The following is an 18,359-nucleotide window of genomic DNA, read 5'->3' on the forward strand; positions in this document are numbered from 1 at the left end:
TTTTCATATTTTATTATGTCTCTCGTTATTTTCATATTTTATTATGTCTCTCGTTATTTTCATATTTTATTATGTCTCTCGTTATTTTCATATTTTATCATGTCTCTCGTTATTTTCATATTTTATTATATCTCTCGTTATTTTCATATTTTATTATGTCTCTCGTTATTTTCATATTTTGTTATGTCTCTCTTTATTTTCATATTTTATTATGTCTCTCTTTATTTTCATATTTTATTATGTCTCTCATTATTTTCATATTTTATTATGTCTCTCTTTATTTTCATATTTTATTATGTCTCTCTTTATTTTCATATTTTATTATGTCTCTCTTTATTTTCATATTTTATTATGTCTCTCGTTATTTTCATATTTTATTATGTCTCTCGTTATTTTCATATTTTATTATATCTCTCGTTATTTTCATATTTTATTATGTCTCTCGTTATTTTCATATTTTATCATGTCTCTCGTTATTTTCATATTTTATTATATCTCTCGTTATTTTCATATTTTATTATGTCTCTCGTTATTTTCCTATTTTATTATGTCTCTCTTTATTTTCATATTTTATTATGTCTCTCTTTATTTTCATATTTTATTATATCTCTCTTTATTTTCATATTTTATTATGTCTCTTGTTATTTTCATATTTTATTATGTCTCATGTTATTTTCATATTTTATTATGTCTCTCGTTATTTTCACATTTTATCATGTCTCTCGTTATTTTCATATTTTATTATATCTCTCGTTATTTTCATATTTTATTATGTCTCTCGTTATTTTCATATTTTATTATGTCTCTCTTTATTTTCATATTTTATTATGTCTCTCGTTATTTTCATATTTTATTATGTCTCTCTTTATTTTCATATTTTATTATATCTCTCGTTATTTTCATATTTTATTATGTCTCTCTTTATTTTCATATTTTATTATGTCTCTCTTTATTTTGATATTTATATTATGTCTCGCTTTATTTTCATATTTTATCATGTCTCTCGTTATTTTCATATTTTATTATGTCTCTCGTTATTTTAATATTTTATTATGTCTCTCGTTATTTTCATATTTTATCATGTCTCTCGTTATTTTCATATTTTATTATGTCTCTCGTTATTTTCATATTTTATTATGTCTCTCGTTATTTTCATATTTTATTACGTCTCTCGTTATTTTCATATTTTATTATGTCTCTCTTTATTTTCATATTTATATTATGTCTCGCTTTATTTTCATATTTTATTATGTCTCTCGTTATTTTCATATTTTATTATGTCTCTCGTTATTTTTATATTTTATTATGTCTATCTTTATTTTCATATTTTATTATGTCTATCTTTATTTTCATATTTTATTATGTCTCTCGTTATTTTCATATTTTATTATGTCTATCTTTTTTTTGATATTTTATTATGTCTAGCTTTATTTTCATATTTCATTATGTCTCTCGTTATTTTCATATTTTAACATGTCTCTCGTTATTTTCATATTTTATTATGTCTATCTTTTTTTTCATATTTTATTATGTCTCTCGTTATTTTCATATTTTATTATGTCTATCTTTATTTTGATATTTTATTATGTCTATCTTTATTTTCATATTTTATTATGTCTATCTTTATTTTCATATTTTATTATGTCTATCTTTATTTTTATATTTTATTATGTCTCTCGTTATTTTCATATTTTATTATGTCTCTCGTTATTTTCATATTTTATCATGTCTCTCGTTATTCTCATATTTTATCATATCTCTCGTAATTTTCATATTTTATTATGTCTCTCGTTATTTTTATATTTTATTACGTTTCTCGTTATTTTCATATTTTATCATGTCTCTCGTTATTTTCATATTTTATTACGTCTCTCGCTATTTTCATATTTTATTATGTCTCTCGTTATTTTTATATTTTATTACGTTTCTCGTTATTTTCATATTTTATTTTGTCTCTCGTTATTTTCATATTTTATTATGTCTCTCGTTATTTTCATATTTTATCATGTCTCTCGTTATTTTCATATTTTATTATGTCTCTCGTTATTTTCATATTTTATTATGTCTCTCGTTATTTTTATATTTTATGACGTTTCTCGTTATTTTCATATTTTATCATGTCTCTCGTTATTTTCATATTTTATTACGTCTCTCGTTATTTTCATATTTTATTATGTCTCTCTTTATTTTCATATTTTATTATATCTCTCGTTATTTTCATATTTTATTATTTCTCTCGTTATTTTCATATTTTATTACGTCTGTCGTTATTTTCATATTTTATTATGTCTCTCGTTATTTTCATATTTTATTACGTCTCTCGTTATTTTACTATTTTATTATGTCTCTCGTTATTTTCATATTTTATTATATCTCTCGTTATTTTCATATTTTATTATGTCTCTCGTTATTTTCATATTTTATTATGTCTCTCTTTATTTTCATATTTTATTATGTCTCTCTTTATTTTCATATTTTATTATATCTCTCTTTATTTTCATATTTTATTATGTCTCTCGTTATTTTCATATTTTATTATGTCTCTCGTTATTTTCATATTTTATTATGTCTCTCGTTATTTTCATATTTTATCATGTCTCTCGTTATTTTCATATTTTATTATATCTCTCGTTATTTTCATATTTTATTATGTCTCTCGTTATTTTCATATTTTATTATGTCTCTCTTTATTTTGATATTTTATTATGTCTCTCGTTATTTTCATATTTTATTATGTCTCTCTTTATTTTCATATTTTATTATATCTCTCGTTATTTTCATATTTTATTATGTCTCTCTTTATTTTCATATTTTATTATGTCTCTCTTTATTTTGATATTTATATTATGTCTCGCTTTATTTTCATATTTTATCATGTCTCTCGTTATTTTCATATTTTATTATGTCTCTCGTTATTTTCATATTTTATTATGTCTCTCTTTATTTTCATATTTTATTATGTCTCTCGTTATTTTCATATTTTATCATGTCTCTCGTTATTTTCATATTTTATTATGTCTCTCGTTATTTTCATATTTTATTATGTCTCTCGTTATTTTCATATTTTATTACGTCTCTCGTTATTTTCATATTTTATTATGTCTCTCTTTATTTTCATATTTTATTAGGTCTCTCGTTATTTTTATATTTTATTATGTCTATCTTTATTTTCATATTTTATTATGTCTATCTTTATTTTCATATTTTATTATGTCTCTCGTTATTTTCATATTTTATTATGTCTATCTTTTTTTTGATATTTTATTATGTCTAGCTTTATTTTCATATTTCATTATGTCTCTCGTTATTTTCATATTTTAACATGTCTCTCGTTATTTTCATATTTTATTATGTCTATCTTTATTTTCATATTTTATTATGTCTCTCGTTATTTTCATATTTTATTATGTCTATTTTTATTTTGATATTTTATTATGTCTATCTTTATTTTCATATTTTATTATGTCTATCTTTATTTTCATATTTTATTATGTCTATCTTTATTTTGATATTTTATTATGTCTCTCGTTATTTTCATATTTTATTATGTCTCTCGTTATTTTTATATTTTATTACGTTTCTCGTTATTTTCATATTTTATCATGTCTCTCGTTATTTTCATATTTTATTACGTCTCTCGCTATTTTCATATTTTATTATGTCTCTCGTTATTTTTATATTTTATTACGTTTCTCGTTATTTTCATATTTTATTTTGTCTCTCGTTATTTTCATATTTTATTATGTCTCTCGTTATTTTCATATTTTATCATGTCTCTCGTTATTTTCATATTTTATTATGTCTCTCGTTATTTTCATATTTTATTATGTCTCTCGTTATTTTTATATTTTATGACGTTTCTCGTTATTTTCATATTGTATCATGTCTCTCGTTATTTTCATATTTTATTACGTCTCTCGTTATTTTCATATTTTATTATGTCTCTCTTTATTTTCATATTTTATTATATCTCTCGTTATTTTCATATTTTATTATTTCTCTCGTTATTTTCATATTTTATTACGTCTCTCGTTATTTTCATATTTTATTATGTCTCTCGTTATTTTCATATTTTATTACGTCTCTCGTTATTTTACTATTTTATTATGTCTCTCGTTATTTTCATATTTTATTATATCACTCGTTATTTTCATATTTTATTATGTCTCTCGTTTTTTCATATTTTATTATGTCTCTCTTTATTTTCATATTTTATTATGTCTCTCTTTATTTTCATATTTTATTATATCTCTCTTTATTTTCATATTTTATTATGTCTCTCGTTATTTTCATATTTTATTATGTCTCTCGTTATTTTCATATTTTATTATGTCTCTCGTTATTTTCATATTTTATCATGTCTCTCGTTATTTTCATATTTTATTATATCTCTCGTTATTTTCATATTTTATTATGTCTCTCGTTATTTTCATATTTTATTATGTCTCTCTTTATTTTCATATTTTATTAGGTCTCTCGTTATTTTCATATTTTATTATGTCTCTCTTTATTTTCATATTTTATTATATCTCTCGTTATTTTCATATTTTATTATGTCTCTCTTTATTTTCATATTTTATTATGTCTCTCTTTATTTTGATATTTATATTATGTCTCGCTTTATTTTCATATTTTATCATGTCTCTCGTTATTTTCATATTTTATTATGTCTCTCGTTATTTTCATATTTTATTATGTCTCTCTTTATTTTCATATTTTATTATGTCTCTCGTTATTTTCATATTTTATCATGTCTCTCGTTATTTTCATATTTTATTATGTCTATCTTTATTTTCATATTTTATTATGTCTCTCGTTATTTTCATATTTTATTACGTCTCTCGTTATTTTCATATTTTATTATGTCTCTCTTTATTTTCATATTTTATTATATCTCTCGTTATTTTCATATTTTATTATGTCTCTCGTTATTTTCATATTTTATTATGTCTCTCGTTATTTTTATATTTTATTATGTCTATCTTTATTTTCATATTTTATTATGTCTATCTTTATTTTCATATTTTATTATGTCTCTCGTTATTTTCATATTTTATTATGTCTATCTTTTTTTTGATATTTTATTATGTCTATCTTTATTTTCATATTTTATTATGTCTCTCGTTATTTTCATATTTTATCATGTCTCTCGTTATTTTCATATTTTATTATGTCTATCTTTATTTTCATATTTTATTATGTCTCTCGTTATTTTCATATTTTATTATGTCTATCTTTATTTTGATATTTTATTATGTCTATCTTTATTTTCATATTTTATTATGTCTATCTTTATTTTCATATTTTATTATGTCTATCTTTATTTTGATATTTTATTATGTCTCTCTTTATTTTCATATTTTATTATGTCTCTCGTTATTTTAATATTTTATCATGTCTCTCGTTATTCTCATATTTTATCATATCTCTCGTAATTTTCATATTTTATTATGTCTCTCGTTATTTTTATATTTTATTACGTTTCTCGTTATTTTCATATTTTATCATGTCTCTCGTTATTTTCATATTTTATTACGTCTCTCGTTATTTTCATATTTTATTATGTCTCTCTTTATTTTCATATTTTATTATATCTCTCGTTATTGTCATATTTTATTATGTCTCTCGTTATTTTCATATTTTATTACGTCTCTCGTTATTTTCATATTTTATTATGTCTCTCGTTATTTTCATATTTTATTACGTCTCTCGTTATTTTCATATTTTATTATGTCTCTCGTTATTTTCATATTTTATTATATCTCTCGTTATTTTCATATTTGATTATGTCTCTCGTTATTTTCATATTTTATTATGTCTCTCGTTATTTTCATATTTTATTACGTCTCTCTTTATTTTCATATTTTATTATGTCCCTCGTTATTTTCATATTTTATTATGTCTCTCGTTATTTTCATATTTTATTACGTCTCTCTTTATTTTCATATTTTATTATGCCTCTCGTTATTTTCATATTTTATTATGTCTCTCGTTATTTTCATATTTTATTATATCTCTCGTTATTTTCATATTTTATTATATCTCTCGTTATTTTCATATTTTATTATGTCTCTCGTTTTTTTCATATTTTATTATGTCTCTCGTTATTTTCATATTTTATTATGTCTATCTTTATTTTGATATTTTATTATGTCTCTCGTTATTTTCATATTTTATTATGTCTCTCGTTATTTTCATATTTTATTATGTCTCTCTTTATTTTCATATTTTATTATGTCTCTCGTTATTTTCATATTTTATTATGTCTATCTTTATTTTCATATTTTATTATGTCTCTCGTTATTTTCATATTTTATTATGTCTCTCGTTATTTTCATATTTTATTATGTCTCTCTTTATTTTCATATTTTATTATGTCTCTTGTTATTTTCATATTTTATTATGTCTCTCGTTATTTTCATATTTTATTATATCTCTCGTTATTTTCATATTTTATTATGTCTCTCGTTATTTTCATATTTTATTATGTCTATCTTTATTTTCATATTTTATTATGTCTCTCGTTATTTTCATATTTTATTATGTCTCTCGTTATTTTCATATTTTATTATGTCTCTCTTTATTTTCATATTTTATTATGTCTCTCGTTATTTTCATATTTTATTACGTCTCTCGTTATTTTCATATTTTATTATATCTCTCGTTATTTTCATATTTTATCATGTCTCTCTTTATTTTCATATTTTATTATATCTCTCGTTATTTTCATATTTTATCATATCTCTCGTTATTTTCATATTTTATCATGTCTATCTTTATTTTCATATTTTATTATGTCTCTCGTTATTTTCATATTTTATTATGTCTCTCGTTATTTTCATATTTTATCATGTCTCTCGTTATTTTCATTTTTTTTTTTATTTCTCTCGTTATTTTCATATTTTATCATGTCTCTCGTTATTTTCATTTTTTTTTTATTTCTCTCGTTATTTTCATATTTTATCAAGTCTCACGTTATTTTCATAGTTTATTATGTCTCTCGTTATTTTCATAGTTTATCATAAACCTAAAAAAAATGCTTTTCACTGAAAATATTTTCCTAAAATCGACTCCTCCCAAAATACCGTGCCCAATTCAAAACCCCGAAAGAAATTTTCCGAAAATCATGACTCCCCAAATGAGTAACCCCCAAAATTGGCGACTTCCTAAATTTGAATACCATAGAATTGGTAATACGGCACAATCACGTTGACACACGACACAATCATGTTGACACACCGGTTCTCGCCACATAATCGAAGTTAAGTAACGTTGGGCCTGGCCAGTACCAGATGGGTTACCATTTGGGAAAGCGATGCGCTATATGAACCGCGAGGTAAAAATACCAGGTTAGGAAACAGGCGCAATCTATTCATCTCTCGAGAGTAAATGGGCCTCTCTTAAGCCATGGTAGGCAACCCATCTAGTGATGGCGTCACGATAAAAATACCCTTGATAGGTTGACGAAACATCAAGTATTTCTAGCCAATTTCCCCCACTCTTTATCTGTGCCTAAACCTAAACGTAGATTCCATGAACAAAGTTTCTTTCTTAGAACTGTACGCCTATGGATGTCTTCTGTTTTCCTGGACTACAATATGGCTGTCTTCAAGTCTAACGTAAACAAGTTCTTGATGAGTCGTTCCACTTAGGTGAACAAATTTACCAAATTTCCATTACTAACGATTACTATATTGTCCGATTTTCTACTGTACACTCTTTAACCTTTATCCTCGATTGGCCTCTTGACTTTGATAAGTGGTGATGCCTATGTAAAAAAAATGTACAATCATTAAGGCTATGACAACAGAATATTCTTTTCATTGTTTGACTCTCGACTATATATCCGACACAGTTAATCAACCAAGAACCACATCACTCTATATAAAAGCATATAAGATATTAACGGATCTACACTCGAGAGTCAAAACAATGAAAAGAGTATGCTGTTGTCCTTGCCCTAGTAATCATTTCATCTTGTAATTGATGAAACGTAATTTATCTTTGACAGTTTCAGTAACTGAACGTTATTCATTTGGTAGTAGCAGAACTAGCTTGTGTTATATATATATATATATATATATATATATATATATATATATATATATATATATATATATATATATATATATGTTTAATTTTTTTATTACCATTTTATCTGTTTGGTTACATATGTTTTAGATGTTGGACCATATTTACGATCTAACAGCCTCGTCAGACCTTACAGAAGTGGTTGTTAGTATTAGGAAGAAGTGTTTTAGAAAAAATAAGAAAAAAAAGTGGGTGAGGTATGAGATAATAAGGGGGGGAGACGGGTATTGACAATATTTCAGTTTTGAGGGTTAAAATACATTAGATTGTATTGTGTGTGTGTGGGGGTAGCAGATTCAGATAGGCATGGGTGGAGATATATGGATATATAGGGAGGTGGAGGTGGAGAGAGGATGGTAAAGAAAAAAGGGAGGGGGTAAGGAGACTACGGGAAATGCGCTCGCAAATGATATCTACAATGTCTATATAAACATTGATCGCCGTTTTACGGTGCTTAATTTGTTTATTATTTACAAATAGCTTTGCATCACGCTAAGAAATAGCCGATGACGTCACTTAACGACACAGCTTAAACCGTGAAGTGTGTATGTGGAAGGGGGGGGGCTTATAGATACACCAGAGATAAACTGTTCCGCTGTATAACAGCTCTTTAATACGTCTAAACTAGCATCATTCTCAACATGGTATCAATTTAAAAATAAAGTGTTCGTGTGTAATACAAGAGTAGTATATGTTTTACGTTTGCATGTTATACAACCAAGACTCTATTAAAAGGTACTCAGGTTTCACGTGACTAACCTTCCTTGGCTCGCTTAAACCTCAATACGAAATTTCGAACTGAACTCTTTATAAAGATGTGCTTGAAGAAGACCAGAGATTGTAATCTATGGTTCTCGGCTGAAAAGTTTGGGGAAAAATAACAATCAAGATGACAACAATATGGTTTTGAATTTTTGAGATGAGGATTGAACATTCGTATCACTAGACTACTGTTCTCATCTTGGGTGTTATTTTCACAACGTTTCGGTCGATGTAACCTCCGACTTTCTTTCAGCGTATTTGTCGAATCCGGGAATTTTTCTGTCGAACTCAGTAATCTGCTCGGACAAGATCGATGGCGTAATGTATTAAAGTACTTAAAATTTAGTTGTCAGTCAAACTCTTTTGGGGGTTTTAAGGTTCAATCCTCAGCGCGGGTGACACGCAAAATACAATTACGGATTAGTTTGGATTTCTACCCGGTCATGGCTAACGGAATGAGAGAATGCTACTCCTGTGGGTTAACAAAAGGGTTCCGTTCGAAATTCAATGCAGATTTCTAAAAGTTCGACTGAAAGATTCCTGAGTTCGGCTAGATAGACCCGAAGAATGTTGGGAGTTATATCGACCGAAACGTTGTGTGAATAACACATTTAAGATGAGAACTGTAGTTTGAAGAATCCAAATAATACAAATTATCATCCTTTATCTAAAGAAGGTCCTGGATACGACCTTAAACTATATCCAGTGGTGAGGCCTCAGCTTGTGGGCTTTGGGGAGTGTGGAGCCACCCTGTAATTGCCTTTGCTCCCAGGTCCACTCTGACCCGGAGTGATAGTACCTGTTAGGGTCCCAACTATGAGTTAAATAGAAACCGACTTGAAAACAACAAATATATTCTACTAAAAAAATTTTCTTCAAAATCTTTGGATTCGGCATTAAATAACCTGAAAAGGGTTGATATGCCGTAAAACAAAAACAACCAACCATTATCTAAAGAATTCTGAAACAGAAGGATAGATAAAATCAGTTTATGAATCAGTGGTTGTCACAATTCTCTTCGGTTATTGCACACTTATCACCAATCTAGTTGTCAAACAAGTCGTGGCTTTCAAGGTGGATGTGCAAATGACCACATCGCTTCTAAGGTAGTCGTTAAACACGCCATTCTGCTCCGAAGTAGACGTTGAATGCTTGCCTGTTTTACAATAAAACATAAACAAAGTATCTATTGATAATTTGAGATCGATAACATATTATTCATCGGTGATAACAAGAGTATTTCACCTCATATAATTTCCTCTCAATTACGATATTCAATAAGTGGATCTTGTGTCCCCGAATGACCGCGAACATTAGCTCCCTCGTAAAATGTTATTTCCGTTAATCTCCATGGAGATTTTCTGTCGGTTATCATGTAGATTAAGTGAAGGAACAAACAACAAAAATGCTACTTATTCAGTAAGAGAGAGAGAGAGAGAGAGAGAGAGAGAGAGAGAGAGAGAGAGAGAGAGAGAGAGAGAGAGACACACACACACACACACACACACATAATGCGATTGAGAGAATGTATACATACGTTTGTACATATATTGAAGTGATTGTTCCTATTTACAATGCCTCCCCACGGGACAGTTAAACACCAGGATCGTTTTTTAACGTGGAGAAAAGGAACAAAAATAAAAATTGTCTCAGTCGTGAAGGATTTCTCCTCCACTGACAGAGAACAAGAAATTGAAGTGCAGCATCTGAAGAACAGATACTACATTTTGATCTTGTCCCGTATATTGAAGTGATTGTCGGGTACTTATCTTCGACGTATAAATGTAAACATTCCAATTTCCAAGAGAAAGGAGGAGGCGAGAGATAGAGAGAGAAAGAGAGGAAGGTAGAGGGAGAGTAAGAAAAAGAGAAAGGATTGTTGTATCTCTCTCTCTCTCTCTATATATATATATATATATATATATATATATATATACTAGCATGGGTACCCGGCGTTGTCTGGGTTAACATGAAGTTCCGTTAGGAACACACTCGCTATACTAATCATTTTCATCATGGGCAACGTGGATACCCCCACAACAATTTCAAAAATAAAAGAACGGATAAAAATATCGCCCCCAAAAAATAAGTATGTGATACCCTCTCCACCAGATATTTCGGTGGTAGGGATACAAAGAAAAGAAACTATTCTCGGAATATTGAGCACTGGAAAGAACCCCCCCCCCGAAATAAATAATTAAAAATAAATCATTACAACTTTTGTTTCAATAAAAATAGCAGCGAATGCCCGTGCTATCGCAAAAAAAAACAACAACAAAAAACAACAATAAAAATTAGCCAAGTAAGCAGAACCCCTAAAAAAATGAAGATCTACCAAAAATTAATTCCAAAAACAATTAAATTAAATTTTTCGTCATTGTAATGCCCCCCCCCCCCCGCCAATGTAATTTGTCAGGTGAAAATACAGAGTGGTCTCATAAAAATGAATTACATTTATCGTTATTTTATGTTTTAAATGTAATTCCCGCCCCCCACCACACAAAAAAAAAACTGCATCTGTCATGTTTTTTCCTTCCCCCTCGATCGCCAAACTTGAAAAGATCTCAGAAGTGACATGTCTCGTTGAACGCTTGGTGGCCAAAATATGGGTGCTCATTTTACGTTAAATTAATATGGACAAGTGATCCCCACTCTAACATGTTAATTTTATTTCTTTTCAAAAATTCTTTCATATTATTTATAAAGGCTATTTTAACATATTAGGCCAAATAAAGTAGATCTTTATTTTTTTTAGGTGGGTCATATCGTAAAAAAATTACCGATTTCTGTATAGCTGTTTATAAAATAATAAAAACAAACACATGAAATCATTTCTTCAGTTTTTCGTAAGTGTTTTTTTTTTTTAATATTTAATAAAACAATAAAAGCCAAACATTTTTTAAGTTAGAAACTTATTGAGATTACCAAATTATTTTATTAGGTGATAGTTTTTATTTTTTTTGTCTATGTTCCGAAGGGGCAAATAACTCTAAAACAAAGATTTTTTTTAAAAATCGATGTTGAAATAATAATTCCAAATAAATTTAATTAAATATGTTATCAATATAATTATTGTTTATAATTTATATAACAATTTTAAATAGAACACTTATAACAATTCTCTCGCTAGAGATATTAACTAAAATACCGCTATTTAATAAAATCGGTTTTCCTTAATGAGATAATCTCTTTATTGTATCTAGTTTCCAAGAATGAAGCTATATATAGAAATAAATGAGAGAGTAAAGTAAGGAAACTTTTGTATATATTAATCAAATTGTGAACAAACAAACAAACAAACAAACAGGAATACGAATTTATATATATATATTATATATATATATATATATATATATATATATATATATATATATAAATTCGTATTCCTGTATATATATTAATGGCCTGGCAAGTCCACAGGGGAGACAAGCAAACTAAAAATAAAATAAAAACTAAGCAAAATTCATCCCTAAGTAGCAAAAGTAAAGCTGGCTTTCCAGGACACTATGTATAGGCAAATTTGGGCATATTTTATTGGTTTGAAAATATAGGCTCGCTTTTACCAATTGTCATAAAATTTTAACCATAGAATAGTATTTTAATAAAAAAAATAATAATTACTACAAATTTCCATGTAGTTTCGTCCCACAGAACTAAAGATATGAGCATTTCAATATTTTATTTAGCTAAGAGTATATATATATATATATATATATATATATATATATATATATATATATATATATATATATATATATATAAACAAATGATTAATAAAACATGTTAAAAGACATCTTGAAAAAGAGTTAAAAAAATATTTAATTTTAAAAAGGAAACACAAGATAAGTGGATAGTCCTTAATTCGCGGAGTTTCGAAGAAATACTCTCCTCCTCATCAGAGGGCAGGAATTAGCAAAATGCGGGTTCGGATTTTGCATGTAAAAGTATTTAATGAAACCACAAGTAAGTCACAGATCTTACTTGGTTAAAAAAAAGGTTGAGGTAAGGGGAATAGGAGGTAAAAGAAAAAATGGTAAAAAGATTTCACATGAATGGATAGTCCGGTGAAGGGTAAAAAATCCAAGAAGGGTAAAATCCAAACACAGTTGAATTAAAAACTTCCAATCCAACAGGTAAGTTATATATATATATATATATATATATATATATATACATACAGTCTTGGTCAAAATCATAAGACCACTTAAGAAAGTAAGCGTTTACGCATATTATCGAATTTTTAATCAAGCAAATGGTTGAAACCATTGCCAAAAGAGAAAATATGATGGAAAAAATGAAATCTGCTTCGTTCGAAACTTTAACCCTGATCTAATAATTATTTTTTTTTTAAAAAACAAACATTTTCACCTGGTCAAAATGATAAGACCACTGATAATTTATCTAACAAAAGGCAATTATAAATAACTAAAAAGGGTCTCAGTATTTAGTATAGCCTCCATTATTACGAATTACTTCAAAACTCTCTTCGGCATGCTTGCGACTAAGTTTTTTATCAGTTGCGAAGGAATGTACTGAAAACTGAATCAGAAACTTCCTTTATCGAATCATACTGGGTTCCATCCTTGAACACTTCTTTTGCCATCCATCCCCAAAGATTTTCAATGGGATTGAGGTCCGGAGAACATGCTGGATGATCTAACAATTCTATATTATTTTTTTTTATTTTTTTATTTTTTTTTACACAGTGATCACCACTTATCAAGGCCCTGAAGCCACTCAGGGATAAGGGTTATTGCAAGTACATTACGTTAGTGTAGAGATTTGATGAAGTGTTTACTTAAGGGAGCGGTTCATTAGGAATTTGTTAACATTGGACTTGAACACATCCAAGTTGTAGTCCGGTGGGAATCAGGCAGACGGAACAGAGTTCCACAGGCGTGCAGTTCTAAGAAAGAAGCTTTGTTCATGGAATCCACGGTTTGATTTAAGCACAGATAAAGAGTGGAGGAAATTTTTCACAGTGGATTCGGCTAGAGGGGTGTTTTTCGTGAAAGATTGACGAGGGGGGACCAGAGATTGGAGTTCAGACGAGCACTTGCCATGGAAATAACGATAAAACAAGGATAGGCTCGCAACGTCTCTTCTGTGGGATTGACCCCTGAGGGACTCCAGCATTTATATTGCAGGCCTCCGATTTTTGTCCATCTACCGCTACTCTTATGAGCCTTTCGGAGAGAAATGATTTAATGATTTTGAAGAAAAGTATTCTCGTGCTTGTCGAGAAGTGTGTATCGCAGCGTTGTCTTGCTGGAAAATCCAATTTCTTCACACAGACATGGACCTTCAGTCCTGATAGAAAATTTTATCATGCCAATAGTTGACATCCCTCTAGACCATCTAGATTAACCTTTTTCTCATCATCCCAAGTCTGGTATTTGGCGGCATATTTAAGTCGGTTAGTTTTGTGCTGTTCAAGAAGACGTGGTTTCTGCAGTCGCTTTAAATGATTGAAACCATTCATTTTCAGATGCCTTCTGATGGTTTTAGGACTACATTCTGCTGCTGTTTGGCTTTTCAGTCGACTTGAGCTCATACTGGATTTTTCTTTAAACTTCTGATACAGCGATCCAGTGGTGGGGTTATTTATTTTTTTGGTCGACCTGGACTCTTTTTGTGCCCATATTGATCTGGATTTTATTAAAGTGGTCTTATCATTTTGACCAGGTGAAAATGTTTTTTTTTTAAAAAACAATTATTAGATCAGGGTTAAGGTTTCGAATGAAGCAGATTTCATTTTTTTCCATCATATTTTCCCTTTTGGCAATGGTTTCAACGATTTGTTTGATTAAAAATTCGATAATATGCGTAAACGCTTACTTTCTTAGTGGTCTTATGATTTTGACCAGGACTATATATATATATATATATATATATATATATATATATATATATATATATATATATATATATATATATATATATATATATATTCCCCCAAAACCAGTGGAATTAATGAAGAGGAGACAAAAACTTGCTGTTATGGTTTCAAATGATCTGAACTAACAGCAAAAGGGGAGACTTGATTCCAAATATTTCTCATATCTTATATCTCCTCTCTTTTTGGAAATACGGTACGATTATGAATATTTCCAGTATGAAATAAGCCTTATAAACTGTGAAATTTACTTTATGTATCAAAATCAAAGAGAGGGAAATATAACGTACGGGAAATATTTGGAATCAAGTCTCCTTTTACTATTATTTCAGATCATTTGAAAGTATAGCAACAAATTTGTGACTCCTCTCCATCAAGGCTAGAGGTTTTAGGGAAATATCAGATATTTTGTAATTTATATGCAAAACCAGAAAAACATGACTATGATTGAAGTATTGGTAAAGGTGCAGTATCTTTTCACCCACGAAAAATCCTTTAAAATTTACCACCATTCTAGGTTATCGAGGGTGCTCAAAACGAAAATAACAGTAAAAATCCCAGGAAGATATAAAGAAATTATAAAATGGAGATCACTTTTCTTTATCTTTATTTAACGTAAAATGAACATCCACTTTATAACACAGGTGGCCTATCAGCGGGTGCTTATTTTACGTTAAATTAATGTAGGAAAGTGATCCCCCACTTTTTGAAACAGTAATGTGCGACCTTAAAGGCTAATGTCACATAAGCCACTACCTAATTCAGGCTATTAACTTTCCAACGAGCCTTCATTCGTAAAATTCTGATCAGTAGTTGCCGAGATTTCGAACTTATAAAATTGCCCCCAAATGTGGTATTTCTATATATGGATATATCTGTACTCGTCGCCAAATTGAGTATTGAAATGCTCATATCTTTGGTTCTATGGGACGAAACTACATGCAGGCTTTTAGAAGATTATAAAATTATTCTATTGTTAAAATTTTATGATAATTTGTTAAAAAGAACCTATATTTTCAAACCAATAAAATATGCCCAAATTAGCAAACATTTATAGATATATAGTGTACTAGCCAGCCTTCAGATTGTTTTGCTTGGTTGTCTCCCATGTGGCCTTGCCAGGTCACTAATATATAGATATACCACCATTTTGGCAATTTTTAAGTTCCAAATCTCAGCGACTATTGACCAGAATTTAAGAAATGAAGACTCTTTGAGAAGCTAATGACATGAATTGTGTAGTGGGCTATGTGACATTTGGCCTTGAAGTCGAACATTAAGGGGATCATCCATCATCCAAACCCTATTTTTGGCACTTTTTTACAGCCATAAAATGTTTCAATCCTAGTCATTTGTTTTCCTAGTTTTGCATATGAATTACAAAATATCTGATATTTCGCCAAAACCACTGACCTTGACGGAAGGGAGACTAAACCTTGATGTTGTGGTTACAAATGAAACAACAGCAAAGGGAGAGTTGATTCCAAATACTTCTCATATGTTATATCTTCCCTCTTTTGGAAATAGGGTACAATTATGAATATCTCCAGTATGAATTAATCCGTATACACTGTGAAATTTACTTACTAGTCTTACTAGGGAAATATAATTTACTTACTAGTCTTACTAGGGAAAATAATAGCTTGAAGCTCAGCCGAGCACCTACTACAGTAATAATCCCCCCCCCTCTCTCTCTCTCTCTCTCTCTCTCTCTCTCTCTATATATATATATATATATATATATATATATATATATGTATGTGTGTGTGTGTGTGTGTGTGTGTGTGTGTGTTGTTAACAAATAATAATGGCGTTGGCCGTGCTTGTCACGGAATGTTTAGCTTTGTTACACGTCAGATCTGCTAAACACATGTGTCGCCTGTGGCAGACACGCCGGATGGTGAACTCATTAAACTAATGAGGCCGAAAGAATAAATCGATGTGCAGCGACTCGTGTGGATGGAATGCGATGCATCATTAAACACAATATTGGATCAAAGTTTTGAACTCGATCCAAACTCGAAAATATATACTTTGCTTGATCACACATGGATTTAATAAAATATGTTAAAATCTCGTCTCAATCTCTCAAAGATTAGGCCATAGGTTGGACCTATTATAAAACATGCGTGCGAAGCAAGTTTGTCTACAGAAGCCATCCCTTAATTTAAAAAAAAAAAAAAACTAAACCTTAGCTTGTAGAGCGAATGACTCTTGACTTTGTTTTTCGGTATTAGAGTTTCCAAAGATGCCCACTCCTTGCACTGGCTCCGGTCACTGCCTAAACTGTCTTCTTAAATATTTAATGATACTATCCATTTCCACACTGCACTCAAATATGTTTTTATTCCTACTTAGCTCCTACTCCTATTTAGAGAACAAAATGCTTGCTTTCGGAATAGCATTTAGCAGAGGTTTTTTGCGGGCCTTGCTAACCTACAATTTTCTTTTAGCTCTTTTGTACATATTATAAACGTTGTTCAACTAAGTGTATTTGAATCTCGCTGAAAAAGTATTCCAATGCAAGGAAAAACCACAGGATTGAACAAATCAAAAACTTGATTTGGTTTAACGAAACGAAATTTATTTTAAAGCAGACGTTTTTTTTTTGAGTCTTAATAATGAGAATTCTGAAAAATTGGGACCCTACGCCAGTGAGTAGAGGTTATCTCAACTAGTATAAATTTCGGGGGTCTTACATTAAGTAGGGCAATTTGGCGGCAAACAGAAATAGACCCAACGCACCTAGCATGAGCGAGGCGAAAGGAGTCAAGAGTCAGTTTCCTAAACAAAACACGCTAGAAGCAGCTGTCGATGGTATTAGCTAGAAATTACATAACCTGTTCGGCACGGGACAGAGTTTCGAGACAGTTCGAGGCGAAGAAGCGACCACAGACTTAACTCCCACTCCCATTTAAAGACCAACTTGCTTGTTTTCAGCTAACATTTAGCAAAACATTTGGAAGCTCTTACTAACCTAAATTTTTTCATCTCTTTTGTATATATTATAAATTAATATTAAGATTATGTAGATCTCGCCCAAAAGTATTACATCGAGTACATGCAGCCGGCAATGTAGAAATCTAAGTGCTCTGTTCGTTTGTCGACAATTTTGAAGGCTAAATAAGAAAATTAAATAGGTAGGAATTAATTTTAGCTTTTTCTTTTATAATCAATTAATTTTTTGTTGAACTTTCTGTCCCCAATTAAGCCTTTGAAGCTTCCAACCGCCATGAGTTTTATTCGCCTGAGTCAAACAGCCGATCGGCAGCTACTAGATGACGCAACTATACGGATTAACAGCCACATACATGGAAAACTGACAATCAAATAATGAAGACTAGACCGCGCACGTATGTAAAAAAAAAGACCTTCATTGAATTGTTTCTTGATTTCTCACTCGCCATAATGTACATATGCAGTGAGCATGCGTTTGTGTTAAAAAAAAAAAACAAAAAAAAAACTGTGATTCCCGTTTCTGCATTTTTGAGATGAGGATTGGTTATTTGTATTATTTGGATTCATCGGACTACTGTTCTCATCTTGCATGTCATTTCACAACGTTTCGGCCAGGTGTATTTTGTCGAACTTGTACTTCCCCTTGTATAAC

This window comes from Euprymna scolopes, chromosome 26, assembly GCF_053919585.1.
Source record: "Euprymna scolopes isolate OS-2025 chromosome 26, ASM5391958v1, whole genome shotgun sequence".
NCBI lineage: Eukaryota > Metazoa > Mollusca > Cephalopoda > Sepiida > Sepiolidae > Euprymna > Euprymna scolopes.